General features: G+C 43.8%; 1 non-coding gene across 1 annotated transcript; it reads right to left on the bottom strand.

Annotated features, from left to right (window-relative positions):
- Positions 1 to 755: 755 nt before the first annotated feature.
- On the bottom strand, positions 756 to 828 carry Trnat-agu (transfer RNA threonine (anticodon AGU)). The gene has a single exon. It is a non-coding gene; the product is annotated as a tRNA-Thr (tRNA).
- Between the last annotated feature and the right edge of the window lie 9699 nt (positions 829 to 10527).

Genomic DNA, 10527 nt, shown 5'->3' with positions numbered 1-10527 from the left:
GAGAGAGAGGAATACCACAGTGCCCTAGGTCCTTGGACAGAAGGCATTGACGACATCATGCACAACATATATATTGAGATGGTTGCAACATGCTCAGCCCCTACACCTCTACGGTTCAGACGACTCAGGATTTTGCAACCACAGAACTCAGTGGCCAGGCCAGCATTTGGCATCAACAGCATTCCGCCCAGGCCACCAGGCAGCGTACGTGACGCTAATAAAGGCTGTTGACAAACTGCACATCTTCGTGCATCTGCCATGTCATGTGCCAATCAAAGACGTGGCGGCTATTTAGGCCAGTGCACGAGCTCCAGACAGCAGTTCCGTTGCAGCCAACAACCAGAAGACCTTCCCATCAGCCACACCAAGGACTCAGCCACTGACTGCATGCCTCCTCCATGAGCCTATGACTAAGTGTTTGATAACGTGTCACCTGGGACCTGGTATTATTTGTGCTGTTGTTCTACTGACTGACAAGATAGAGTCAGGCTTAAAATTTTCCATCCCTGTCGGACTTACACATTTTCGTTACTATTGGACTCCCGACACTTCAACGAGTGAAGTACCTATATAAGATATCGTAAAGTGTTTGTTCTTTCTGTAAACTGAAATTGGTTGTAGATTTGTTTACTAAACCCAAGCCGATGAAAGCTTTTTTTGTCCAAGTTAAAGTTCTTAGTATTGAGACGCAAAGGAGTTACAGATATTGGCTGCAAGTCGACATTGATTGAAATCAATGGTGAAAGTTGAAAATTTGTGCCGAATCAGGATTCGAACCTGAGTCTCCTACTTACTAGGCAGATGTTCTGACCACTGAGCCATCCAGACACAGTGGTCATTACAACTGCACCGACTACTCTAGCACGCCTTCTGTCAGATCCAAATTCTCAACTTATCCATACACTACTAAATACCTTGATATTCATCTATAGCTATTGTCATTTGTGTTTATATTATTCTGAAGAGCTGTGTTGAAATATTGCCCATTATCTTCATTACTCGCGGCATTCCACCGAATCCCGTAAGAGTTGGATCCTGGTTTGCACCTGTACTGAAGAGATCATCGGCCGTCTCGTCTTCTGTTCTTCAAGACATACAAGGGGCTCTACATTAATAGTCTGTGGATAAGTTGAGAATTTTGGTCTGACAGGAGGCGTGCTAGAGTAGTCTGTGCAGCTGTAATGACCACTGTGTCCAGCTGGCTTAATGGTCAGAGAATTTGCCAAGTAAGCAGGAAACCCTGGTTTGAATCATGGCCTCTCATAAATTTTCAACTTTATCCATTGATTTCAGTCAATGTCCACTCACAGCCAATATCTATAATTCCTTTGTGTCTTAATTCACAGTGGGTGCTGGATCAAAATATTCTAAATATTGCTTTATTTGGTTGCTTAAAGTGATGGATTATTTCGAACATTGAGGGTCTTAATTATTTATTTAGGAGATTAGAAAGCCTAAACTAATTTCATTGGTGAAGAACTTTAATTTATTTTGGTTTATTTGGAGGGAATTGAGTTTATCAATAAATCTGTATGATTGAGACTACTTGCCTTCTTTTGTGGATGTTTCCCTAGTATGTGGCACATCACTCTTCAGAAGTGGGACAAATTTTCATCGCCAACAACAAACGGTTGCTCATGTTGTATCAACATGTCCCGCACGTGCCTGAGGGGTCCTTTTGAATGTTTCCAGACAGTGACGAGCTGTGTGATGTATTATGTAAAATACCTTGATATTCATCTATAGCTATTGTCATTTTTGTTTATATTTTCTGAAGAGCTGTGTTGAAATGTTGGCATGTAGTAGTTTAGTAATATTTATACATCTACAATTATTCTTGTGATCTAAATACTCTTAATGTATGCCATATATTAAATGAATAAATAAACCAAATAGTTTGTGTTGTCTGCAGTGACATATGCGAACCACTTCAAAGGTTTTATTAAAGAAAATATAAGGAAGATAATGTCAATAAAATGTGAAATTTACATACGATCTGTCACATAAGCTACTTGTTAAAATATGCTATATGGTTTGTTTGAGGGGAGACAGAGCGGTCCAGGGCAAACTATTTTTATCTATCATGAAAATATCTAAATTAACAATGATGTTTTAGCCATGCAATTATAGATAACATGAACGTAAGGAGAGAAGATGATTAATTTTAATCAGCATAACAGATACATTTTCGTACCTGTTTGCTTTTAAGAAAATTTGTTGTCCTTTTTCTTTTTACTAGAAATTAATACGAAGCTGGTACTTATTCACTTCGTTCTCGCGAGGACGCGAACTTCCTTTGCTGGTTCGCTTAGAAACGACAACCAGCGGAACATGAGCGAGCTACAGCGAAAGCGAATCGCATACGACCGAATGTCATTTGCGCATGCGCGCCTCGCGTTCACACCAGAGAGAATTCTCGTCCGCTGTTGGACGTTCGCTTCGGTATAAAGGGGGCTTTGTCCCCATTACATCTCACGCTGTTTCGTGAAGCAGCTCCTTTAGCTGTCCGGAATGAACTCGCACATATTAGGTGGTAGATGAGTGCTCGCCTGCGTGAATACAAGTGAGGGAATTGCCGGCAAAGAGCACAACTAGTAGCGTCGAGATACTACATTCATAAGATAAGGCGTCTCGTTAAAAAAGAGCGGGAAATTTTGTGAACAGTCTCCCAGCCAACAAGGGGAAGTCACAATGGGGTGATAACGCTAAAAGTACCAAGTAATATGGGCTCAAGTGTGGACGCAATTCGTACTCATCACATCCCATGTGTTGTTCAACCACGACTGTTTCAATCACCTGCACCATATTATCGTCATCACACCGTCCCCTGTGTGTGACTATGGCGAAGACGAGGACATAAATCACAGTTTCTTTTGCTGCTTATACCAGAAGGACTTGTCAGCCGAGTTACTACGAAATATGAACTATCTGAAAAATCAGGGACATTATGTATCTTCTCAGTCAAAGCAGAAGTAACTACTATTATCACGCCAGGAGAGGTAGCAGCACCTTGTAGGTAAAATATGTTGGCGCCAGAGCTACACCCTGAATTATCAACATTACCCACTTACCATACCAACAATGAGATAACTGATGTTTGGCATAAGGACTTAGCTATTCCTGTTGAACGCATCCACAGGTAACTTTTTTCTTCCCGTGCCCCTCACTCCCCTGACAGCGAATATCGTGTTGCGTGACAAACGTATATAAAAGGCATTCGTGAAATACAAAGTAATGATTTATTTTTGGACTGTATTGTAACATTTCATATACCATGTGATCAAAAAGTCAGTATAAATTTGCAAACTGAATAAATCACGGAATAATGTAGATAGAAAGGTACAAATTGACACACATGCTTGGAATGACATGGGGTTTTATTAGAACCAAAAAAAAATTACAAACGTTCAAAAAATGTCCGACAGATGGCGCTTCATCTGATCAGAATAGCAATAATTAGCATAACAAAGTAAGACAAAGCAAAGATGATGTTCTTTACAGGAAATGCTCAATATGTCCACCATCATTCCTCAACAATAGGTGTAATTGAGGAATAATGTTGTGAACAGCACTGTAAAGCATGTCCAGAGTTATGGTGAGGCACTGGCGTCGGATGTTGTCTTTCAGCATCCCTAGAGATGTCGGTCGATCACGATACACTTGCGACTTCATGTAACCCCAAAGCCAATAACAGCACGGACTGAGGTCTGGGGACCTGGGAGGCCAAGCATGACAAAAGTGGCGGCTGAGCACACGATCATCACCAAACGACGCGCGCAAGAGATCTTTCACGCGTCTAGCAATAATTTTTTTTTTTTGTTCTAATAAAACCCCATGTCATTCCTAGCATGCGTGTCAATTTTTTCCTCATTATTCCGTGGTTTATTAAGTTTTCAAATCTATACTGACTTTTTGATCACCCGGTATTTTGTACTTATTGTCAAGCTACTGTAATTATGTATTTAACTGTTATGTATCATCTTAATGTACATGGTTAGCGAAAAACGTTTCCCTGATTACAAAAATTTATTTCTAACTATGCCAGATACAGCTATGCCGTTTGTTACAAATGAAGTTTTTATGGATGCCCTTCCACATGGGCTCTGAAAGCATCTGAGTTTTTTTCTCTCTTTTTGTTACACGTAGCACAATTTTGGAGTGCTCCTGTCGCAATGGCGTCTATGCAGGAGAAATCGCAGTATGTTTTGTGGTTTCATGAAATCCGGTCACCCATTACAGTTCAGCAACAGTTCCGGTCGAGATTGACCAGCTGTGAAGAGCATCAAAGGCGGTATGAAAAGTTTAAAGAGACTGGCAGTGTCAGTGACAAGGCAGGAAGTGGCAGACCAGGAGTGAGTGATGATATTGTCGATACCTTGGATACAGCATTTCAACGCAGTCCGCAGATACTGACGCGTCGTGTTTCCAGAGAACCAGGCATACTTCATAACACTGTAGTTCAGAGTTTGTACAAACGGCTGAACTTCTATGCATACAAAATGCAACTCCACAAATTTTGCAGCCAGATAGTAGACCCAGGCGTGTTAAGTTTGCTAGGAATGTGCTGGAACGAATCATTTAATAAAGTTTGTATTAACAATGAAGCGACTTTACACATCTTTGGGAAAGTAAACAGGTGTTCAGATATGGAGATCGGAGATCCCAAATACCTTTGTACAATACATAAGGGACAGTCCTAATTTGGAAGTATAGTGTGCCTTAGTGCACAAACAATTTTTGACAGTTCTTCCCTGAGGCTACCATTACGGCAAGAGTTTACCTACATATGTTGGAACTTCACGCTGCACCTGTTACAGGAACTTCAACAACGGGTAGTTTTTGAAGAAGATGGTCCACCACCACACTCAGAGTTGTTTATTCGCCATTTCTTGGGTGAAACCTTTCCGGGGAGGTGATCGATATACACGATCCAATATTATAGCCACCTAGTTCAACAGACATCGCCTCTCTTGACATTTTTGTTGGGTTACGGTAAGGATAAAGTGTTCAGTTCCCTAATTATAGATGCGCGAACTCTTGCGGCACGAAGGTGCTGTAGAGATGGTGACGGAAGACATGTAAGCAAAGACAAGGAGAGAAATCGAGTATAGTCTAGACGATCTACGGGCAACAAACGGAGCACATGTAGAAGTGTATTCATGAAGAACTTTATGACCTAAGCGACTATTTCCAGCAAAGCGCATAGTTATAACTACACTACTGGCCATTAAAATTGCACACCAAGAAGATGACGTGCTACAGACGCGAAATTTAACCGACAGGAAGAAGATGCTGTGATATGCAAATGATTAGCTTTTCAGAGCATTCACACAAGGTTGGAGCCGGTGGCGACACCTACAACGTGCTGACATGATGAAAGATTCCAACCGATTTCTCATATACAAACAGCACTTGACCGGCGTTGCCTGGTGAAACGTTGTTGTGATGCCTCGAGTAAGGAGGAGAAATGCGTACCATCACGTTTCCGACTTCGATAAAGGTCCGATTGTAACCTATCACGATTTCGGTTTATCGTATCGCGACATTGCTGCTCGCGTTGGTCGAGATCCAATGACTGTTAGCAGAATATTGAATCGGTGGGTTCAGGAGGGTAATACGGAACGCCGTGCTGGATCCCAACGGCCTCGCATCACTAGCAGTCGAGATGAGAGGCATCTTATCCGCATGGCAGTAACGGATCGTGCAGCCACGTCTCGATCCCTGAGTCAACAGATGGGGACGTTTGCAAGACAGCAACCATCTGCACGAACAGTTCGACGACGTTTGCAGCAGCATGGACTATCAGCTCGGAGACCATGGCTGCGGTTACCCTTGACGTTGCATCACAGACAGGAGCGCCTGCGATGGTGTACTCAACGACGAACCTGGGTGCACGAATGGCAAAACTTCATTTTTTCGGATGAATCCAGGTTCTGTTTACAGCATCATGATGGTCGCATCCGTGTCTGGCGACATCGCGGTGAACGCACATTGGAAGCGTGTATTCGCCATCGCCATACGGGCGTATCACCCGGCGTGATGGTATGGGGTTCCATTGGTTACACCTCTCGGTCACCTCTTGTTCGCATTGATGGCACTTTAAACAGTGGACGTTACATTTCAGATGTGTTACGACCAGTCGCTCTACCCTTCATACAGAAAATGTTCTACTGCTTCCCTGGCCAGCACATCCTCCAGATTTCTCACCAATTGAAAACGTTTGGTCGGTGATGGGCGAGCAACTGGCTCGTCACAATACACCAGTCACTACTCTTGATGAACTGTGGTATCGTGTTGAAACTGCATGGGCAGCTGTACCTGTAAACGCCATCCAAGCTGTGTTTGACTCAATGCCCAGGCGTATCAAGGCCGTTATTACGGCCAGAGGTGATTGTTCTGGGTGCTGATTTCTCAGGATCTATGCACCCAAATTGCGTGGAAATGTAATCACATGTCAGTTCTAGTATAATATATTTGTCCAATGAATACCCGTTTATCATCTGCATTTCTTATTGGTGTAGCAATTTTAATGGCCAGTAGTGTAGCATAGTTCCTTAGAAACAAAGTTCTGTAGCCAGGTGAAGATTTCATGCTCACCCTGTATTACTTTCACGTCTATTGCGGGCATAGGTGGCTGAATGGGATCGACAGAAAGCCAATAAAAAGATACAAAGCCATAACAAACGTATAATATGCTCTTTATACTCTCGTTAACGTTAGCTTACATGGCATAGTGCGAGTCGTTCCATATATACACCGAGTGGATCGTAATACCATTGCCTATAGAAGAAGGCCTGGACCCTGTAAGACCGCCGATGCCCCAAACTCGCCGCTGGAGGGACTTGGGCGCACACCCACGTGACGACAGAACGAGCGCGTGCACACGTCTACTGTCCACTGCATTCAGTCGAGCTGAAAACAGAGAAACAGAGGTTTCAAAAGAAGAGCAAAGTGGTTTAGTGCGTTTCCTTACAACGGAAAGAGTGCATGAATCCGAGATTCATCGAAGAATGGAACAAGTGTATGGAGAGCACTGCATGTTCGTTGTAGTTCCGATAGTCAATCTGACCTCTGGGGAAATGGCTGCCACAGTAACTCGTAACTCTCCGGTCTTCAATAATGAGGGCATCCACATTCGGGTCAATGATGTAGCGTTCCAGATTGTGCGTCATCGGCCAACGACGTCAGCCCTTTCTTGAATCGCTTGTGCCACGCCCAGCCTCTTGCATTTGCAGTGCTCTTGGTATACTTGTGCCATTCTTCACGAACTTCCGCTACCCGCACTCCTTCCACTGTCAGGAAACGCACTACACTCCTTTTCTCTTCTTTTGAAGCCTCTATTCCTCTGTTTTCAGCACAAGTGAGTGCAGTGGATGGTCGACAGGTGCCCGTGCTCGCTCTGTCTTCACGTGGGTGTGCACCTGTGTACCTCTAGTGGCGAGTATGGGGACTCAGCGCTCTTTTAGCGGCCACGCCTTCTTCCGTAGACAGTGGTGTTAAGATCACACCAGCGGATTTCATTTCACAGCCTCCGGCTTTGTTTTGTTATTGAAAGCACTTTATAGCACCTTCTCCACATCGTGGAGGGGTAGGTCATATGGAGCTGCTGGTCAGCACACACTTCAGTTTGAATATCCTTATAACTTCCCTTCACTGATCTCAGTCTCCTTCCTCCTCTAGCGCGCTCCAATTCTCTCTTGTTCTTCTTCTTACTTTTCCCACTCTGTTCCCCTTTTCTTTTCCATTCCTTTCTTCCTCCCACTGCCAGAAAACTGCGCCAGTACCCAAGGCATACGCCCGACCTGCCGTACTCTAGTGGCGCCACTGATGACACGAGTTAAGCTGCGTTTCCACATGCAGCAAAAGTGACACAGCATGGGCATCCTTCGAGTGGCATCACCGAAGTTGCGTTTGGTAACACTCAAATTCCTATGGAGCCACTCGCGCGATGTCACTGTTAGCCATACCGTGAATGTTAAGGACACTTAACTTCTGTGATGCCACTTTCCTTCTCCCACCACCGATTAGTGTCAGAATCAAAACAAGCAGCCGCCATTTTCATTTAACTGTTTGCGAAGCTAACTTGCGTATACGGTTGGCACACGCGTCTCCGCGCCAATTTATGCTATAAAGCCGACACCGTGACTATCAGTCTCCAGTGGCGGACACTCACCTGAAGATGGTTAAATGGATGCCAGCCGAAATATTATGGCAAGAAGTCAACATGATCCGGTTGATATCCCGAAACCTCATAGAACATTCAGTACGCCGGGAATATTTTAATGTAAGCGCGAGATAAGCCATTGCAAATGTGCAATGATGATGCATTAATTACCGCTGTAATCGCCAGAATGTTGAAAGAAAGCACGCATGCATTGTGTTGCAATAGGTGCAGGATGTGAGTTTGTGGGATGGAGTTTCATGCCTGTTGCGCTTGGTCGGTGTATATAGGTACGGTTAATGCTGTTTGAGGATGAGGCTGGAACAGTCGTCCAGTGATGTCATATATGTGCTCGATTCGAGACAGCTATGGTGAACAAGCAGGCCGAAGGAACATGTCGACACTCTGTACAGTATGTGGGGTACAACAACTATACGCGGGCGAGCGTCATCCATCACTGGCACCAAGCCAGAACCATATTTCATCAGAAAACACAACAGACCTCCACCCTCCAATGAGCTCTCACGTGACACCATTAAAGTCGCAAATGGCGGTGGTTTGGAGTCAGTGGAATGCACGCTACGGGGCGTCTGGCTCGGAGACGTCCTTGATGTAGCTGATTTGTAACAATTCTTTGTGTGACTGTGATGCCAACTGCTGCTCAGATGGCTGCTGCTGATGCAGTACGATGCGTCAGAACCATACGTGGAACACGAAGGTATTCCCTCTCGGTAGTGCCACATGGCTATCCGGAGCCCGGACTTCTTGTGGCCATACGTTCTGGTAAGCACCACTGCCAGCAATCAAGTACAGTGGCTGCATTCCTGCCAAGTCTTTCTGCAGTATTGTAGAAGGAACATCCAGCATCCCGTAGTCCTATTACACGACCGCGTTGAAACTCAGTGAGGTGTTGATAATGGCGTCTTTGTCGCCTTAAGGGCATTTTTGACCAACATCAACTCATAACGTCCAATCTAAAAGGTAACTAATGCTCAGAACCATTACAGCGTGTATTTAAGGGGACCACACCGTGGTTCAGGTCGAAAAAAATCGATTTTCGGTTTTCATCATATTTCGATAGATTAAGATTTTATTTAAGTATTCTGAAAAGGATTTTGCTGAAAAAAATTTTTTCGAGCATTTAAAGAGCATTTTCCTACCACGTTTGTTTATGTGTCACGCCCACTTTTTTGTCACCCACTTTTCTGCATATACTTTAGATCTTTATATCCCATACATTGCACGTTAGGGATTTTTTTTTTAATACAGAGTGTGTTGGCTATCCTTGGAATGCAACGGTCGGTATTCTTTTGTTTCTGCTGTTTGTAAACAACACGCTTTCAAACACGCACCGAGCGAGGTGGCGCAGTGGTTAGCACACTGGACTCGCATTCGGGAGGACGACGGCCCAATCCCGCGTCCGCCCATCCTGATTTAGGTTTTCCGTGATTTCCCTAAATGGCTTCAGGCAAATCCTGGGATGGTTCCTTTGAAAGGGCAGGGCCGACTTCCTTTCCCATCCTTCCCTAATCCAATGAGACCGATGACCTCGCTGTCTGGTCTCTTCCACCAAATCAACCCAACCCAACTCAAACGCGCGGCTAGTTTTGTTCAAGTGTGATTGCGAGTAGTTGTTAAACTTACGTTTGCAGTGATTGTTTACAAATATACTCACCTCTTTCACAGCTAATTATATAGAAGCTCCTGCAAGTTAAGCCTATACCTAACGTACTCTACTGATGCAAATACATTAGGGCTCAGGCAACTGGAGAATATTATTCTCACCAGCATTCTCTTCCTGCTGCTGTTATTACAGCAATTAAACCTATTTTCAGAGACTTGGCTCATCCTGACATTCTAAGGAAATGTCTGCATGGGCAGACACAGAACCCAAATAAATGTTTCAACAGCATAATTTGGAACCGCCTTCCTAAAACTGTATTTGTAGGCATGCATACAATGAAACTTGGAGTTCATGATGCTGTTATTACATTCAGTTGTGGTAATATTGGAAAGTGTTAGGAACTGAAAAAGCTGGGAATTAATCCTGGTGAAAATATGATCAGTGGGCTGCAACATTGCGATAAAATGAGGATAGCCGATGCAGACAGGTCTGCATCTAATATGGCCAAGAAAGCAAGACAAACATTAGGGAAGGTGAAAAAGAAGCTGGAAGACCTGCTAGAGGCCCTAGAAGGGCCATCATATGCAGCAGAACAGTTTTAATTAACTGTAAGTAACAAATTTCAAAAGTTTTTTCTTTGATGTCAATTTCCCGCAAACTAAAATTTTCAGTTCATATGCCCCATTATATCAGAAACTGTAATAGATAATTGAATGAAATGTTCAGAGACTGCATAACATAA

The sequence above is a fragment of the Schistocerca nitens genome, chromosome 3 (genome assembly GCF_023898315.1).
Source record: "Schistocerca nitens isolate TAMUIC-IGC-003100 chromosome 3, iqSchNite1.1, whole genome shotgun sequence".
Lineage (NCBI taxonomy): Eukaryota > Metazoa > Arthropoda > Insecta > Orthoptera > Acrididae > Schistocerca > Schistocerca nitens.
The sequence above is the reverse complement of the archived record's forward strand: the minus strand, read 5'-3'. Positions and strand labels throughout refer to the sequence as shown.